The sequence below is a fragment of the Saimiri boliviensis genome, chromosome X (genome assembly GCF_048565385.1).
Source record: "Saimiri boliviensis isolate mSaiBol1 chromosome X, mSaiBol1.pri, whole genome shotgun sequence".
NCBI lineage: Eukaryota > Metazoa > Chordata > Mammalia > Primates > Cebidae > Saimiri > Saimiri boliviensis.
The window spans coordinates 56,909,567-56,929,542 of record NC_133470.1 but is presented as its reverse complement, the minus strand read 5'-3'; the positions used below and the strand labels follow the sequence as shown (position 1 = coordinate 56,929,542).

At 39.6% G+C, this 19,976-nt stretch overlaps 1 pseudogene; it reads right to left on the bottom strand.

Annotated features, from left to right (window-relative positions):
- Positions 1-13,084: 13,084 nt before the first annotated feature.
- Positions 13,085-13,844, bottom strand: LOC101040099 (protein argonaute-3 pseudogene; annotated as a pseudogene).
- Positions 13,845-19,976: the final 6,132 nt, after the last annotated feature.

Below are 19,976 nucleotides of genomic sequence, written 5' to 3'. Positions count from 1 at the left end.
ATGACCAATCATGATGAGCTTTTTTTCATATGTTTGTTGGCTGCACAAATGTCTTCATTTGAAAAGTGTCTGTTCATATCCTTCGCCCACTTTTGAATGGGTTTGTTTGTTTTTCTCTTGTAAATCTGTTTTAGTTCCTTGCAGATTCTGAATATTAGCCCTTTGTCAGATGGGTAGATTGCAAAATTTTTTTTCCATTCTGTTGGTTGCTGGCTGACTCTAATGGTTGTTTCTTTTGTAGTGCAGAAGATCTTAAGTTTAATTAGATCCCATTTGTCTATTTTGGCTTTTGTTGCCAATGCTTTTGATGTTTTACTCATGAAGTCCTTGCCTTTGCTTATGCCCTGAATGGTTTTGCTTAAGTTTTCTTCTAGGGTTTTTATGGTGTTAGGTCTTAGGTTTAAATCTTTAATCCATCTGGAGTTAATTTTTGTATAAGGTGCAAGGACGGGGTCCAGTTTCAGCTTCCTGCATATGGCTAGTCAGTTTTCCCACCACCATTTATTAAACAGGGAATCCTTTCCCCATTGCTTATTTTTGTCAGGTTTGTCAAAGATCGGATGGTTGTAAATGCGTGAAATTGCTTCCGAGGCCTCTGTTTTGTTCCATTGGTCTATATCTCTGTTTTGGTACCAGTACCAGGCTGTTTTGATTACTGTAGCCTTTTAGTATAGTTTGAAGTCAGGTTGTGTGATGCCTCCAGCTGTGTTCTTTTTGCTTAGGATTGTCTTGTCTATTTGGGCTCTCTTTTGGTTCAATATAAAGTTTAAGGTGTTTTTTTCCAGTTCTGTGAAGAAAGTCACTGGTAGCTTGATGGGGATAGCTTTGAATCTATAAATTACTTTGGGTAGTATGGCCATTTTCATGATATTGATTTTTTCTAACCATGAGCATGGAATATTCTTCCATTTGTTTGTGTCCTCTCTTATTTCTTTTTTTTTTTTTATTGCATTTTAGGTTTTGGGGTACATGTGATGAACATGCAAGATTGTTGCATAGGTACACACATGGCAGTGTGGTTTGCTGCCTTCCGTCCCCTCACCTGTATCTGTCATTTCTCCCCATGCTATCTCTTCCCACCTCCCCACCCTCCGGTCCCTCCCCCATTTCCCCCCAACGGACCCCAGTGTGTAGTGCTCCCCTCCGTGTGTCCATGTGTTCTCATTGTTCAACACCCGCCTATGAGTGAGAATATACGGTGTTTGATTTTCTGCTCTTGTGTCAGTTTGCTGAGAATGATGGTTTCCAGGTTCATCCATGTCCCTACAAAGGACGTGAACTCATCGTTTTTGATGGCTGCGTAATATTCCATGGTGTATATGTACCACATTTTCCCTATCCAGTCTATCATCGTTGGGCATTTGGGTTGGTTCCAGGTCTTTGCTATTGTGAACAGTGCTGCAATGAACATTCGTGTGCATGTGTCCTTGTAGTAGAATGATTTATAATCCTTTGGATATATACCCAGTAATGGGATTGCTGGGTCAAATGGGATTTCTATTTTTAGGTCCTTGAGGAATCGCCACACTGTCTTCCACAATGGTTGAATTAATTTACATTCCCACCAACAGTGTAAAAGTGTTCCTATTTCTCCACATCCTCACCAGCATCTGTTGTTTCCCGATTTTTTAATGATCGCCATTCTTACTGGTGTGAGATGGTATCTCAATGTGGTTTTGATTTGCATTTCTCGGATGACCAGTGATGATGAGCATTTTTTCATATGTTTGTTGGCCTCCTGTATGTCTTCTTTTGTAAAGTATCTGTTCATATCCTTCGCCCATTTTTGAATGGGCTTGTTTGTTTTTTTCTTGTAGATCTGCTTTAGTTCTTTATAAATTCTGGATATCAGCCCCTTGTCAGATGGGTAGGCTGCAAAAATTTTTTCCCATTCTGTTGGTTGCCGATTCACTCTACTGACTGTTTCTTTTGCCGTGCAGAAGCTGTGGAGTTTGATTAGGTCCCATTTGTCTATTTTGGCTTTTGTTGCCATTGCTTTTGGCGTTTTGGTCATGAAGTCCTTGCCTACACCTATGTCCTGAATGGTTTTGCCTAGATTTTCTTCTAGGATTTTTATGGTATTAGGTCTGATGTTTAAGTCTTTAATCCATCTGGAGTTAATTTTGGTGTAAGGTGTCAGGAAGGGGTCCTGTTTCTGCTTTCTGCACATGGCTAGCCAGTTTTCCCAACACCATTTATTAAACAGGGAGCCCTTTCCCCATTGCTTGTTTTTGTCAGGTTTGTCAAAGATCAGATGGTTGTGGGTATGTTGTATTTCCTCTGAGGCCTCTGTTCTGTTCCATTGGTCTATATCTCTGTTTTGGTACCAGTACCATGCTGTTTTGATTACTGTAGCCTTGTAGTATAGTTTGAAGTCTGGTAGTGTGATGCCTCCTGCTTTGTTCTTTTTGCTTAGAATTGACTTGGCTATGCGGGCTCTCTTTTGGTTCCATATGAAGTTTAAGGTGTTTTTTCCAGTTCTGTGAAGAAGGTCATTGGTAGCTTGATGGGAATAACATTGAATCTGTAAATTACTTTGGGCAGTATGGGCATTTTCACGATGTTGATTCTTCCTAACCATGAACATGGAATGTTTCTCCATCTGTTTGTATCCTCTCTTATTTCATTGAGCAATGGCTTATAGTTCTCCTTGAAGAGGTCCTTTACGTTCCTTGTTAGTTGTATTCCTAGGTACTTTATTCTCTTTGTAGCAATTGTGAATGGCAGTTCGTTCTTGATTTGACTCTCTTGAAGTCTGTTACTGGTATATAGGGAATGCTTGTGATTTTTGCATGTTGATTTTGTATCCTGAGACTTTGCTGAAGTTGTTAATCAGTTTCAGGAGACTTTGGGCTGAGGTGATGGGGTCTTCCAGATATACAATCATGTCATCTGCAAATAGAGACAATTTGATTTCCTCCTTTCCAATTTGGATACCTTTTATTTCTTTTTCTTGCCTGATTGCTCTGGCTAGAACTTCCAGTACTATATTGAATAGGAGTGGTGAGAGAGGGCATCCTTGTCTAGTGCCAGATTTCAAAGGGAATGCTTCCAGTTTTTGCCTATTCAGTATGATATTGGCTGTTGGTTTGTCATAAATAGCTTTTATTGTTTTGAGATACGTTCCGTCAATACCTAGTTTATTGAGGGTTTTTAGCATAATGGGTTGTTGAATTTTGTCAAAAGCCTTCTCTGCATCAATTGAGATAATCATGTGGTTTTTGTCTTTGGTTCTGTTTATGTGGTGAATTATGTTTATGGACTTGCGTATGTTGAACCAGCCTTGCATCCCCGGGATGAATCCTACTTGATCATGGTGGATGAGCTTTTTCATATGCTGTTGCAATCGGTTTGCCAGTATTTTATTTAAGATTTTTGCATCTATGTTCATCATGGATATTGGCCTGAAATTTTCTTTTCTTGTTGAGTCTCTGCTGGGTTTTGGTATCAGGATGATGTTTGTCTCGTAAAATGATTTGGGAAGGATTCCCTCTTTTTGGATTGTCTGGAATAGTTTCAGAAGAGATGGTATCAGCTCCTGTTTATATGTCTGGTAGAATTCAGCTGTGAACCCATCTGGACCTGGGCTTTTTTTGGGTGGTAGGCTCTTTATTGCTGCCTCGACTTCAGACCATGTTATTGGTCTATTCAGGGTTTCGGCTTCTTCCAGGTTTAGGCTTGGGAGGATGCAGGTGTCCAGGAATTTATCCATTTCTTCCAGGTTTACTAGTTTATGTGCATAGAGTTGTTTGTAATAATCTCTGATGATGGTTTGGATTTCTGTGGAATCTGTGGTGATATCCCCTTTATCGTTTTTTATTGCATCAATTTGGTTATTCTCTCTTTTCTTTTTTATTAATCTGGCTAGTGGTCTGTCTGTTTTGTTGATCTTTTCAAAAAACCAGCTCCTGGATTTATTGATGTTTTGAAGAGTTTTTTGTGTCTCTATTTCCTTCAGTTCTGCTCTGATCTTAGTTATTTCCTGTCTTCTGCTAGGTTTTGAGTTTTTTTGATCTTGCTCCTCTAACTCTTTCAATTTTGATGATAGGGTGTCAATTTTAGATCTCTCCTTTCTTTTCATATGGGCACTCATTGCTATATATTTTCCTCTAGAGACTGCTTTAAATGTGTCCCAGAGATTCTGGTATGTTGTGTCTTCGTTCTCATTGGTTTCGAAGAACATCTTTATTTCTGCCTTCATTTCATTGTTTATCCAGTCGACATTCAAGAGCAAGTTGTTCAGTTTCCATGAAGCTGTGCGGTTCTGAGTTAGTTTCTGCATTCTGAGTTCTAACTCGATTGCACTGTGGGCTGAGAGACTGTTTCTTATGATTTCTGTTCTTTTGCATTTGCTGAGGAGTGATTTATTGCCAATTATGTGGTCAATTTTAGAGTAGGTGTGATGTGGTGCTGAGAAGAATGTATATTCTGTGGATTTGGGGTGGAGAGTTCTGTAAATGTCTATTAGGTTTGCTTGTTCCAGGTCTGAGTTCAGGTCCTGGATATCCTTGTTGATTTTCTGTCTGGTTGATCTGTCTAATATTGACAATGGGGTGTTAAAGTCTCCCATTATTATTGTGTGGGAGTCTAAGTCTCTTTGTAAGTCATTAAGAACTTGCCTTATGTATCTGGGTGCTCCTGTATTGGGTGCGTATATATTTAGGATTGTTAGCTCTTCTTGTTGCAGTGATCCTTTTACCATTATGTAATGTCCTTCTTTGTCTCTTTTGATCTTTGTTGCTTTAAAGTCTATTTTATCAGAGATGAGAATTGCAACTCCTGCCTTTTTTTGCTCTCCATTTGCTTGGTAGATCTTCCTCCAACCCTTTATTTTGAGCCTTTGTGTATCCTTGCATGTAAGATGGGTTTCCTGGATACAGCACACTGATGGGTTTTGGCTTTTTATCCAATTTGCCAGTCTGTGTCTTTTGATTGGGGCATTTAGTCCATTGACATTTAGGGATAGTATTGTTATGTGTGAATTTGATGCTGTCATTTTGATGCTACCTGGCTGTTTTGTTGGTTAGTTGATGCAGCTTCTTGATTGTGTTGATGCTCTTTTACCATTTGGTGTGTTTTTGGAGTGGCTGGTACTGGTTGTTCCTTTATATGTGTAGAGCCTCTTTCAGGAGTTCTTGTAGAGCAGGTTTGCTGGTGATGAAATCTCTGAGTGCTTGCTTGTTCACAAAGGATTTTATTTTTCCTTCACTTATGAAGCTTAGTTTGGCTGGATAGGAGATTCTGGGTTGAAAGTTCTTTTCTTTAAGGATGTTGAATGTTGGCCCCCAATCTCTTCTGGCTTGTAGGGTTTCTGCTGAGAGATCTGCTGTGAGTCTAATGGGCTTCCCTTTGTGGGTAACCCGACCTTTCTCTCTGGCTGCCCTTAGCATTTTCTCTTTCATTTCAACCCTGGTGAATCTGACGATTATGTGCCTTGGGGTTGCTCTTCTTGAGGAATATCTTTGTGGTGTTCTCTGTATTTCCTGGATTTGAATATTGGTCTGCCTTGCTAGGTTGGGGAAGTTTTCCTGGATAATATCCTGAAGAGTATTTTCCAGCTTGGATTCATTCTCTTCATCACATTCAGGTATATCTATCAGACGTAGATTAGGTCTTTTCACATAGTCCCACATTTCTTGAAGATTTTGTTCATTCCTTTTTGCGCTTTTTTCTCTGTTCTTGCCTGCTCTTTTTATTTCATTGAGTTGATCTTCGACCTCTGATATCCTTTCTTCTGCTTGGTCAATTCAGCTGTTGAAGCCTGTGCATGCTTCACGAAGTTCTCGTGTTGTGTTTTCCAGCTCCATCAATTCACTTATACTCCTCTCTATGCCGTCCATTCTCGTCAGCAGTTCGTCCAATCTTTTTTCAAGGTTCCTATTTTCTTTGCGTTCGGTTAGAACATGTTCTTTTAGCTCACTGTAGTTTCTTACTACCCACCTTCTGAAGTCTGATTCTGTCATTTCATCACCCTCCATCTCCATCCGGTCTGGTTCCCTTGCTGGTGAGGAGTTGTGATCCCTTTTAAGAGGAGAGGTGTTCCGGTTTCGGGAGTTTTCATCCTTTTTGCGCTGGTTTCTTCCCATTTTTGTGGGTTTATCCACCTGTTGTCTGTCTCTGTCCCAGGGAGTTGGAGCTTTATGAGTTTCCTTTGCACTACTGCCTTTTTTGATTTTTCTTTCAGGTCTGACCCGCCCAGCTAGCAGCACGCCTAGCCACTGCCTGCCCACAGGGGCTTTGCTGAGCTGCTATGGGCTCTGCCCAGCTGCCCTGAGCTCTTCCCTGTAGTCCTTTTTATATGGGAGTAGTTAGAACTGTCTTGGCAATGGTGGCCCCGCCTCTGTTATGGAGGACTCTCTCTGTTGTGGCAGGTTGCCTCGGGAACGGCGGGTTGCCTTGGCAATGGCCGCCTGCCTCCATAGTGATGGAGAGTCTCAGTAATGGCGGAAGCCCCTCCCCACCGAACCGGACCCTCAGGGTTCAGCTGTTCTTGGTTTGAAGGGCTCAACCCAGAGGGTTTCCAATTACTGTTTTTGTTTTCGTTGTTGTTGGGGGTGAAGGGGTGGGACCAACCGAGCCTGATCACCTGGCTCCCTGACTCAGAGTCTTTTCTTTTAAGTTGAATGACCCCGCGTTCTGGTCGCTTGTTGAAAAGGCGCCGGGATCTCCCATGCTGCGACTCACGGAGTCGGCTTGAACTGCGGCGCCGGCTCCTGGCGGATTTTTTGCCTAGGAATCTCCTGGCCTGACTCGCTATTTCAGATGAATGGGCAACTCTGCAGTCTCAGGGCTCTGCTCGCCAACTAAGAGGGCTCCCAGACCAGTGGCTTTTGTATGGAGAACCGCAGCAACAGGGAGTGGTCACAGCAGCCTCACGGGCGGAATCAGCCCGGCGGGGGCCAAAACAGCCGCACCGGCTGGGACTGCGACGCTGGCGACCCCTCTGCCTGGGTATCTCCTGGTCTGTGGGCAATAAGAGTTCGTCTGGAAATGTGGCGTCTACTCACCCTCTGCACTTTCACTGGGAGCTGAAGTCCTGAGCTGTTCTTAGGCGGCCATCTTCCCAGCATTCCTCTCTCTTATTTCATTGAGCAGTGGTCTGTAGTTCTCCTTGAATAGATCTTTTACCTCCTTTGTCAGATGTGTTCCTAGCTATTTTATTCTCTTTGTAGCAATTGTAAATGGGAATTCGCTCATTATTTGGCTATCAGTTTTTCTGTTGTTGGGGTATAGGAATGCTTGTGATTTCTGCATATTGATTTTGTATCCTGAGACTTTGCTGAAGTTGGTTATCAGCTTAAGAAGGTTTTGGGCTGAGGTGATGGGGTCTTGTAAACATACAATTTGACTTCTTCTTTTCCTAATTGAATGCCCTTTATTTCTTTTTCTTGACTAATTGCTCTGGCTAGAACTTCCAATACTATATTGAATAGAAGTGGTGAGAGAGGGTATCCTTGTCTAGTGCCAGTTTTTAAAGGGAACAATTCTAATTTTTGCCTGTTCTCTATGATATTGGCTGTGGGTTTGTCATAAATAGCTTTTATTATTTTGACATACATTCCATCGATACCTGGTTATTGAGAGTTGTTAGCATAAAGGGCTGTTGAATTTTATCAAAGGTCTTCTCTGCATCTATAGAGATAATCATGTGTTTTTTGTCTTTGGTTCCATTTATGTGGTGGATTACATTTATAGATTTGCATATATTGAACCAGCCTTGCATCCCTGGAATGAAGCTTACTTGATCGTGGTAGATAAGCTTTTTGATGTGCTATTGCAATTGGTTTGCCAGTGTTTTATTGAAGATTTTTGCATCAATGTTCATCATGGATATTGGCCTGTAGTTTTCTTTTTAAGTTGTGTCTCTGCCAGGTTTTGGTATCAGGCTGATGTTCGTCTCAAAGAGTTAGGGAAGATTCCCTCTTTTTGTATTGTTTGGAAAAATTTCAGCAGGAATGGTACCATCTCCTCTTTGTACGTCTGGCAGAATTTGGCTGTGAACCCATCTGGACCTGGACTTTTTTGGTTGGTAGGCTATTAATTGCTGCCTCAACTTCAGACCTTGTTATTGGTCTATTCAGGGTTTCAACTTCTTCCTGGCTTAGTCTTGGGAGTGTGCAAGTGTCCAAGAATTTATCCATTTCTTCCAGATTTATTGGTTTATATGCATAGAGTTGTTTATAGCAATCTCTGATGGTAGTTTGTATTTCTGAGGACTTGGTGGTGATCTCCCCTTTATTGTTTTTTATTGCATCTATTGGATTCTTCTCTCTTTGCTTGTGTATTAGTCTAGCTAGCAGTTTGCCTATTTTGCTGATCTTTTCAAAAAACCAGCTCCTGGATTTACTGATTTTTGGACGGGTTTTTTGGGTCTCTATCTCCTTCACTTCTGCTCTGGTCTTAGTTATTTTCTGTCTTCTGCTTGCTTTTGAGTTTTTTGATCTTGCTCCTCTAGCTCTTTCAATTTTGATGATAGCATGTTGATTTTAGATCTTTCCTTGTTTCTCATGTGGGCAATTTATTTCTATAAATTTCCCTCTAGAAACTTGTTTAAATGTGTCCTATAGATTCTGGTAGATTGTGTCTTCATTCTCGTTGGTTTCATAGAACATTTTTATTTCTGCCTTTATTCCATTGTTTATCCATTCGTCATTCAGGAGCAAGTTGTTCAGTTTCCATGTGATTGTGCGGTTTTGAGTGCTTTTCTTAATCCTGAGTTCTAACTTGATTGTGCTGTGGTCTGAGAGAAGGTTTGTTTTGATTTCCATTCTTTTGCATTTGCTGAGGAGTGCTTTGCTTCCAATTATGTGGTCAATTTTAGAATAAGTGTGATGTGGTGCTGAGAAGAATGTGTATTCTGTGGATTTGGTGTGGAGTGTTCTGTAAATATTTATTAGGCCCGCTTGGTCTAGATCTGCATTCAAGTCCTGGATATTCTTGTTGACTTTCTGTCTTGTTGATCTCTCTAATGTTGAAAGTGGAGTGTTAAAGTCTCCCACTATTATTGTGCAGGAGTCTAAGTCTCTTCGTGGGTCATTAAGAACTTGCTTTATGTACCTGTATGCTCCAGTATTGGGTGCATGCATATTTAGGATAGTTAGCTGTTCATGTTGCATTGATCATTTTACCATTATGTAATGCCCTTCTTTGTTTGTTTTGATCTTTGTTGGTTTCAGTCCGTTTTATCAGAGACTAGAATTGCTAACCCTGCTTTTTGTTGTTGTTGTTGTTGTTCTCCATTTGCTTGGTAAAATCTTCCATTCCTTTATTTTAAGTCTATGTGACTCTTTGTACATGAGATGGGTGTTCTGAATACAGCACACTGATGAGGCTTGACTTTTTATCCAGTTTGCCAGTCTGTGTCTTTTGATTGGGGCATTTAGGCCATTTACATTCAACATTATTATTGTAATGTTTGAATTTGATCCTGCCATTTTGTTACTGGCTGGTTGTTTTGCCCATTAGTTGACACAGTTTCTTCATTGCATCATTGTTCTTTACCATTTGGTACGTTTTTGCAGTGGCTGGTACTAGTTGTTCCTTTCCATGTTTAGTGTTTCCTTCAGGAGCTCTTGTAAGACAGGTTTTGTAGCAACGGAATCTCTCAGCAATTGCTTGTCAGATTTTATTTACCCTTCACTTATGAAGCTTAGTTTGGCTGAATATGAAATTCTGGGTTGAAAGTTCTTTTCTTTAAGGATGTTGAATATTGGCCCCCACTCCCTTCTAGCTTGTAGGATTTCTGCGGAGAGATCTGCTGTGAGTCTGATGGTCTTTCCTTTGTGCATGACTTGACCTTTCTCTCTGGTTGCCTTTAGGATTTTGTCCTTCATTTTAACTCTGGTGAATCTGACGATTATGTGCCTTGGGGTTGCTCTTCTTGAGGAGTATCTTTGTGGTGTTCACTGTATTTTCTGTATTTGAATGTTGGCCTGCCTTGTTAGGTTGAGGAAGTTCTCTTGGGTAAAATCCTGATGAGTGTCTTCCAGCTGGATTCATTCTCCCCATCACATTCAGGTATGCTGATCAAGCATAGATTAGGCCTTTTCACATAATCCCTTTGTTTGTGGAGGCTTTGTTCATTTCTTTTCACTCTTTTTCCTCCAATCTTGCCTTCTCATTTTATTTCATTGATTTGATCTTCAATCTCTGATATTCTTTCTTCTGCTTGATCAATTCAGCTGTTGAAATTTGTGTATGCCTTGTGAAGTTTGTGTACTGTGGTTTTCAGCTTCATCAAGTCATTTATGTTCTTCTCTATACTGATTATTCTTGTTAGCATTTTGTCTAACCTTTTTTCAAGATTCTTTGTTTCTTTGCATTGGGTTAGAACATGGTCTTTTAACTCAGAGAAGTTTGTTATTATCTACCATCTGAAGCCTGCTTCTGTCAATTCATCAAACTCATTCCCTGTCTTGTTTTCTTCCCTTAATGGTGAGGAGTTGTGATCCCTGGGAGGAGAAGAGGTGTTCTGGCCTTTGATGGTTTCATCCTTTTTATGCTGGTTTCTTTCCATCTTCATGGATTTATTTCCCTTTGATCTTTGAAGTTGGTGATTTCAGGAGGAATCTCTGAGTGGATGTCTTCTGTTTTTTTATTTCCTCTTAATGTTTGAAGGATATTTTCTCTGGATACACTATTCTAGGATTTTTTTTTTTCTTTAGCCCTTTAAATAAGTCATGCTACTCTCTCCTGACCTGTAAGCTTTCCAGTGAGAAGTCTGTTGCCAGATGTATTGGAGGTCCTTTGATGTTGTTTCTTTTATCTTCCTACTTTTGTGATCCTTTATTTGGGAGTTGTATTATTAAATGTGTTGAGGTAGTCTTATTTGGATTAAGGCTGCTTCATGTTCTAGTACCTTCTTGTACTTGAATATTGATACCTTTCTCTAGGTTTGGGAAGTTCTCTGTTATCATGACTTTGAATAAACTTTAATCTCTCTGCCTTCTCTTTAAGCCTTTTAGATTTGTCTTTTGAGGTTATTTTCTAGAGCTTGTACGTGTGCTTCATTCTGTTTTTTTTTTTTTTTTTTTTTTTTTTTAATCTCCTCTATGTATTTTTTTTTTTTTCTGGGTGCAACATTGTTTTACATGTTCACATTGATACATATAGATCTGGTTCATTCATTTAACTGTTAGGTAGTACACCATAGTCTTGTGTAACTATTTATTTACTGTTTATTTATTCTGCCACTAACAGGAGTTTAGGCTGTTTCCAATTTTCTACTATTACATATAATGTTTCAGGCACACATGCAAGATATCTCTTTATGGGCTTTAAGATATGCAATCTCATCTTTACTTCATCTCTTCTATTTGAGAGCTACTCTCCAGGGTAGTTGTGCCAAATGATACTTCCACAAACAATGCATGAGAGTTCCTTTTACTTCATCCTCACTAACATTTGGTACTTTATAAGATTTTTCTTTTCACCTTGCACTTTTTGCAAATCATAAGGCTTTTTAGTTTCACAAATATGATGGGTATAAAATGGTAACAGTGATTTTATTTGTAAGTTCTGGATTATTAATGAATCAGAATCTTTTCAAGTGTTTACTGGCTATATGGGTTTTCAATTTTGAGAACTACCTATTGTTCAATTCATCTGTCCTTATATTTTGTAAATTTCTCAGTTATATGAGCTATAAATTTTCTAATATTTTAAAATTTTTTGTTTCTTTTGCATTACAAAAATTTGGTCAAGTTTAGGAACATTTTCCTTTGCAGATTATACTTTATACTTTGTTTTGTGTTAGGAATACTCTCTCATTTTTATCCTAAAAGAACTTTGAATTTACTTTCCAATTTGGGATTATAATTCACCTATAAATAAATTTTGTGTTTGATGTAAAATGGATCTAATTTTTGAAAAACAGTTAAAAACCGTGTAAACAAAATTTGTTAAATATTCTACTCTTTCCTTACTGATCTGAAACACTAGGTCAGATATTTACTGTTTCCATAGACACACGTGTCTTGTTTCTAGACTCTGCTTCATTAATCTGCCTGTCCCTGCATTTAAAGTCATGTGGTATAACTGTTACAATTTTATAGGAAGTAGGGCAATTGCTGCTTTATTTTTCTTTAAAAGTCTATTAATTTTTCTTAGTCATTTATTCTTCCATATAAATCTTAATATGGACTTATCAAGTGTTATACTATACCCTATTAGAAATTTATTTTATTTTATTTTTTGAGACAGGGTCTCACTCTGTGGCCCAGGCTGCAGTACAGTGGTGAGATCACAGTTCACTGCAGCCTTGACCTCCTGGGCTCAAGCGATTCTCCCATTTGAACATCTCAAGTAGTTGGGACTACAGTCACATACCTCCATGCATATATATATATATATATATACACACACACATATATATACATATATATATGTGTATATATATATATATATATATATATATATATATTTGCATTTTTCTTAGCGATGGGGTTTTGCCATGTTGCTAAGAACTCCTGGGCCCAAGTGATCCTCCCACCTTGGCCTCCCAATGTGCTGGAAATATTGTCATGCCCACCTTACCTGGTTCCCAATTGGAATTTTAATTAAAACTGCATTTATAGATTAATTTGGGGAGAACTGATATACTATGAAATTGAGTCTTCTCAATAAGGCTAATACGTTTCATTTATTTAAATTTTCTCTTAGATCTTTTAATAAAGTTTTATAATATCTTAGCTCAGAAATTGTTTATTCCGGAGTACCTCATTTTCAATCCAAACTCTTGATTTCATTATACTTGTTAAAGCTCAGCTAAGATATCACATACTACCACAAATATTTCTCTGATTTTTCAGGCTCATTTGGATGTTCTTCCTCCTATGTGCTTGGATTTATGTATTCATTCTTTGCTTAATATTACCAAAAGTTGTGCTGGGTATGGAGGGTACACAGGTGAATAAAATGACAATCTCTCCATGGAGCTTTCATTGTAATAGGAGAGACAGAACAATAAACAGTCATAATTCAGGGTGACACATGCTATTATAGGGGAATTATACTGTGCTATGAGAATACAGAAGAGAAACACCTAACTCAGCCATGGGGATGGCTGGATGGTGGGAGAAGGGTGTCAAACACTTCTTCTGAAGGAAGTAACATGTAGACTGAAATCTGAATTATTGATTGTAAAGCCTCCCAATTGGCTTCTCGGATTAGTTTTTTTCTCCTCTATCGTTTCCTCACACTCCTGCCAGAGGGCTTTATTAACCATCGTTTTCCACATGGCAGGCCGAACAGACTAATGGAATCCAAACAATACTTCCCTTCTCCCTCCCAGAGGGTGGCCATATCCTTCTGTAGCTGAGAAAAAGGAACGCCCCACAGGCGTGGAGGGCAGATGTCACAGCACCAGATTAACGGCATGGACAGGGTTAGTGCTGATTGGCTTGTCTAATTCCAGTGACTCAGGGAAGGTTCGTCCTGTCAGTACTTCATGCAGTAGGTGCCAACACACCCGAGAGACAAATTTGATTGACACCTTAAAAAGTCGATCTTAAAAAAAAAAAAAAAAAAAAAAAAAAAAAAGTCGATCTTTTCCACCTTTCCCAGGTAAAGTCTAAATCTACCCCTATAGTTGCCACAGGAAGTGGATTGGTGGTGTAAAGGCTTCTTTTTTCGTCAAAAACTTGTCTAAGGTCTCCAAACATAGTTACTTTAAAATGCTGAACCATTGAGTCAACCACCTCTCTGTTCACTCTCCTAGGGACACTTGCTTGGTTTAATATCTACCTCAGAGAGGTAGGCATCAATCTTTGTGATTTCCACTTGAAAACAGCCAGCAGTTTAATGGGTTTGCACCTGGTGCCATAGCCAGGTCTTCTGGGCACCATGATTCAGGGGCTGGGCCCCAGTGTGCTCTGTGGAGTCAGATTTCCATTCATGGAGCTAGACTTCCGTTCATGGAGCTGAGGGGAGTGCTTTGAGTGAGAACAGGGAGTGCTTTGAGGGAGAATGGAGGCCGCCACCATGGGCAAGGAGGCGGCCCTGGGGGCGATGCGGTGCGATGGGCACTCTCACTGGGCCGTGAGGTGGGGGCCGTTACGGCTTCCCCTAAGCAACCCCACTCTGCATGCTCTGGGTCAAAAGAGTAGCAGACGGAAGACAGTACGGTACTAGGCAACAGGAATGGGAGACATGAGGCAAGGACAGAGGGAAGTCTGCCCTGGAAGTTGCATCACCCACTCCCACGGCTCCTCCATGACTGTGGGCTCCATCGCCGACCTGCCTGGGGCCTCCCCAGACTGTGTGTTTTCAAATAGCCTGTCTTCAAGCTCATTTATTCTTTCTTCTGCTTTTTATTTCTGCTGGTAAGGGACTCTAATACATTCATCAGTATGTCAATTTCATTTTTCAGCTCCTATATTTTTTCTTGATTTTAAAATATTTCAATTTCTTTATTAAATTTATCTGACAGGATTAGGAATTCATTCTCTGTGTTATCTTTAATTTCACTGAGTTTCCTCAAAACAGCTATTTTGGATTCTCTGTCTCAAAGGTCATACATCTCTGTCTCCAGAATTGTTCATTGTTGTCTTTAGTTTGTTTTGTGAGGTCATGTTTGAGTGTTCTTGTTGCTTGCAGTTGTTCATCACTGAGCATTAAAGGGTTGAGTGTTTCTTATCATCTTTGCAGTCTGAGCTTGTTTGTACTCATCCTTTTTGTGAGGGCTTTCCAAATATTCAAAGGCACTTGAGTGTTGTGATCCGTCTTTTGTCACTACAGCCTTATTTGCTTTAGTGAACACTACAAACCCAGTAATGCCGTGACTCTTGCAGGCTCGGAGAAACACTGCCTTGGTGGTCTTGGGTGAGATCTAGGAGAATTCCCTAATTACCAAGGAGGAACTCTTGTTCTCTTTTTTTACTTTCACCCAAACAAACGGAGTCTATCTCTCTCTGTGCTGAGCTGTTTGGAGTTGGGGGAAGGGTGACACAAGTATCACTGTGGCCTCCACCACAAGGACTATGCTGGGTCAGACCAAAAGCCAGCATAGCACTGGATATTGTCCAAAGTCCATGGTGATCACTGCCTGGTTACTGTCTATATTCACTCAAGACCCAAGGGCTCTACAATCAGCAAGTGGTAAATCCAGCTGGTCTTTTATTCTTCCCTTCAGGGCAGTGAGTTCCCTCAGCCCTGGGTGGGTCCAGAACGCTGTGTGGGAGCCAGGGCCTGGAGTTGGATACCTTAGGAATCTACCTTGTGCTCTATTCTACTGTGGCTGAGATGGCATCCAAGCCACAAGACAAAGTTCTTCCCAGGCTTCCCTCTACTTTCCTTAAACAAGAGAGTCTGTCTCTATGGGCATCACCACCTCAGGCCCATAATGAGTACTGCCTACCACTGATGTTCACTATACGCCTAAGCTCTTTCATCAGCCAGCTTGTGGTGAATGTTGCAAGGCATGGGTCACTCCCTTCAAAGCAACTGACTCCCCACTGGCCCATGGGAGGTCCAGAAACACCATCTGGGAGCTAAGGCCGAGAATCAGGGACTCCAGGAGACTGCTGCTTTATACAACTGTAGCTGAGGTAGTACTCAAACTGCAAGACAAAGTTCCCTTTACTCCTCCTTCATCTTTCTTCAAGCAAAAGGAGATAGTCACCACCATGGTGGCTAGCTACAGCCACCACAGCTGCTTATGTGCTGAGTCACACCTGAAGCCAGGACAACTCTGAGTCTCACCCAAAGTGAGTATTGCCTGGCTACCATTGCGGATTATTCAGGGCCCAAGGGCTCTTTAGTCAACAGTCTATGAATCCCGCCAGCACTGGGTCCTTCCCTTCAAGGCAGTGGGTTCCATCCTGGCCCACCATGTGTCCAGAAATGTCATCTGGGATCTATGGCCTGGAAAGAAGGGCCTCAGGACTCTGCCTGGTGCTCCATTCTACTGTGATTGAGCTGTTATCCAAGTTGCAAGACAAAGTCTCCTTTACTCTCCCCTTTCTTCTCCTAAAGCAAACAGAAGGAGTCTGTCCTAGAGCTGCAAGCTCTGCTGACTGAGATTGGGGGAGGTGTAATGCAAATACTCTCTTGACTGCCCTAGCTGGTGTCTCACTAGGTTGTGTGTACACAGAGTCCATTAACTTTGAGCCCAGCACAACACCAAGACTTGACCAAGGATTGTAGTCCTTGTGTTTTAGACTGCCTTTCAAGTTTATTTCTAACCCCAGAACACTTTAGCTCATGGTGGCAGGACTTACTGGAAATCATGTTCTACCTATTGGGATGGATGATTCTCTTCTTTCTAGTGCTGAGCTAAATGCTCCCTGCATAGCCTCTGTGTGAGTTCTGCCCCATGTTGCTTTTGCTATGACAAGATAGCACTGAGTTCCAATGTCCAGTCCCACAATCACTGCACTCTCCCTGCTCCAAATACACAGCTTCTTTCTCTGTGCCATGTGGCCACTGCTGGGGTATGGGAGAGTGTCTTTGCTACCATCTTCATTGATCCTTTTCTTAGTATGATGTTAAAAATAGGTAATATGATTACTCACAGGATTTTTGGTTCTTATGAAGGAAAATTCTTTTGCTGCTAGCTGTTAAGTTTGGTATTCGTTGGTGGGGAAGATAGTCGTTGGAGATAATGGCTATTAGGCCATTTTTCTCTGCCTCTGCTTGCATCATATATATTTTTAAATCCAGTCTGACAATCTCTGTCTTTTGACTGGATTGTTTAATTCACTTATATTTAATGTTATCATTTAAATTTTTCATTCACATTCTAAATTTTACTTTTTATTTCACATATGTCTCATACTGTTTTTTGTTCCTCCATTCCTCCTCTAATGATTTATTTTGCATTGTGTGGATATTTCCTAATGCAGCATTTTAATCTCATTAATGAGTTGGTTTTTTTTTTTTGTGATTTTTAGTTTTGTTTTTTGTTTTTTTTTAGTGGTGCTACTAAGGTTTACCATATATTGTAACTTAATAGAATCATGTTTAGATTTACAGTAACTTAATTCCACAATATATAGAAATGTTACCCCTGTATAGCTATATTTCTTTTCCCTTTTTATGGTATTTTAGGTACACATATTTCCACTATTGATGTTACAAAGCCAACAATACATAGTTATAATTATTGATTTCCCATCTTTTACTCTTTCCTTAGCCACTTACAGCTTTGCTCCCACCCATTTATTTTGTGCTATTGGTAAATATATTATATCTATTACTTTTTATATGATACAAACCCAGCAATGCTTTATATATATATATATATATATATATATATATATATATATAAAATTTTATATAATTGCTTTTTAAACAGTTAAGAGAGAAAATGAATTAAATATATATATTAATAGGGTCTGCTATAATTACATAAGTACCTTAATGGGCACCTCTTTTTGTTCATTTGTATTTAAATTATCATCTGGGGTCACCCACTTTCAACCTGAGTAATACTTTTTAGTATTTCTTATATCTTAGCCCTTTCAGCATGCTATAACAAAATATAGACTGGATAGCTTATGAACAACATAAATTCATTTATCACAGTTCTGGAGACTGGGATGTCCAAGAGCAAAATAGCAGCAGATTCAGTGTCCAGTGAGGACCTACTTTCTGATAGGCAGTGCCTTCTCAAATGGTGCAAGGAAAGAACAAGCTCCCTTGGGCCTATTCTATAAGGACACCAATCCCATTTATGACCCAATTACCTCCCAAAGGCCCATATCCTAATACTATCACCTGGTTAAGATTCCAAAATATAAATTTGGGAAAACACAAACATTCACATCATAGCAGTAGGTCTACTAGCAATTAACTCTCAGTTCTTTTCTTGAAAGTCTTTATTTTGTCTTAACTTTTAAAATATTTTTGCTGGATATAAAATTTTTGGTAGTGTTTTTCATTGAGCACTTTGAATAGGTTATCTGACTGCCTTCTGGCCTCCATTGTTTCTTCTGAGAATCTTACCGGAGTTTCCTTATAAGTAGTATGTCATTTTTCTCTTGCTACTTTCTGGATTTTCTTCTGCTTTTTTATTTTCAGCATTTTTATGATGATATATCTATTTGTGACTCTCTTTGAATTTTTCTATTTGGAGGTTATTCAGCTTCCTGAATAAATTGCAGAAGTTTTCAGCATTATTTGTTTCAATATATTTCTTTTTTCTATCCTCTTCTTTTGGTACTCTTATTATGTACATGCTGGTATACTCAATGGTGTCCCACGTTTCTCTGAGGCTCTGTTGGTTTTTCTTCATTATTTTTTCTCTCTGTTCTTTGTCCTATGTACCCTCTATGGATTTAACTCCAAGTTTGGTAATTATTTTTTTTTTCTGCCAGTTCAAATCTACTATTGAGCCACTCTAATGAGTATTTTACTTCAGCTACTGTACATTTCAAGTCAATAATTTCTATTGATTCTTTTTAATAATTTCTATTTATTCGTATTATCTTTTTGATCAATGTCATCATACCCACTTTTACTTTTTGTTTGTTTGTTTTGTTGTTGTTGTTTTTTAAATTTATTTTCCTTTTGGTGCATACTATATCTGGCATTTCTCCCCCATGTTATCCCTCCCCACCATCCCCTCCCTCCCCACCCACTATTGTCTCTCCCCTTCCCCCTCCAACTGTCCCCTGTGTGTGATGCTCCTCTCCCTGCGTCCACATGTTCTCGTTGTTCAACACCCACCTATGAGTGAGAACATACCGTGCTTGGCTTTCTGTTCTTGAGTCAGTTTGCTGAGAATGATGGTTTCCAGATTCATCCAAGTCCCTACAAAGGACACGAACTCATCATTTTGTATGGTTGTGTAGTATTCCATGGTGTATATGTACCACATTTTCTTTGTCCAGTCTATCATTGATGAGCATTTGGGTTGGTTCCAGGTCTTTGCTATTGTACACAGGGCTGCAATGAATATACGTGTGCATGTATCTTTATAGTAGTAAGATTTATAGTTCTTTGGGTATATACCCAATAGTGAGATTGCTGGGTCAAATGGAATTTCTATTTCTAGATTCTTGAGAAATCATCACACTGTCTTCCACAATGGTTGAACTAATTTACGCTCCCACCAACAGTGTAAGAGTGTTCCTATTTCTCCACATCCTCTCCAGCATCTGTTGTCTCCAAATTTTTAAATGATTGCCATTCTAACTGGCATGAGATGATATCTCAGTGTGGTTTTGATTTGCATTTCTCTAATGATCAGTGATGATGAGCTTTTACTTTTTAAATTGAGCTTTCCTTCAGTTCTGTGAACATATTCATAATGACTACTTTACAATCTTTTCCTCTCAAATCTGACATCTGGTCACTCTTACAGGCTCTGCTTGTTTTTTTCTGCTGCGTGGGTCATACTTTTCTGTTTCTTTGCTTTTGTTGTAATTTTCTGGGGAGAACTAGATATCTTAGATAATATATTGTAGCATTTTTGATGCTGGTACACCCACTCCTTGGGCTTGTTCTTATTATTTACTTGTTTATTTATTTAGTGACTGGTTGAGTTATTTTCGTGAATTCTACTTTTCATGAATCCTCCACAGGGAGTTTTCTCTGATGTTGATTCTCAGAAAGATGCATGTTTGGGTATGACGCAGCCACTTGAAGGTGGTAGGGCTCTCTTCCACTCTTCTCTGAACATAACCAACTGTTATGCTCCACTAATTGCTGCCCTGTTGCTCCATCATTTATTTACAACAATGCCTGCGTTATAAAAATACTCTACAAATGAATCTAATCACACTTTGGCTCATTTTATGGAACCGTCATCAGTGTTTCCTATTTGTTCTGATCTCAGTAAAGTGCCTCTCAGCTATCTTATCCCTTAGTTCTCTCCTCAAAGCTCAATCTATAGTTTAGGCTGTATCTTTATTAGATCTATGATTCTCCTCTCAATTCCTTTCACTATAACATCTACTGGTTGTAGCATCTGGGGGGCAATGTGAGAAATGCTGAAATCCTGCTCTTCCTGGGTAGAAAGGCTTCCTACTGGGAGC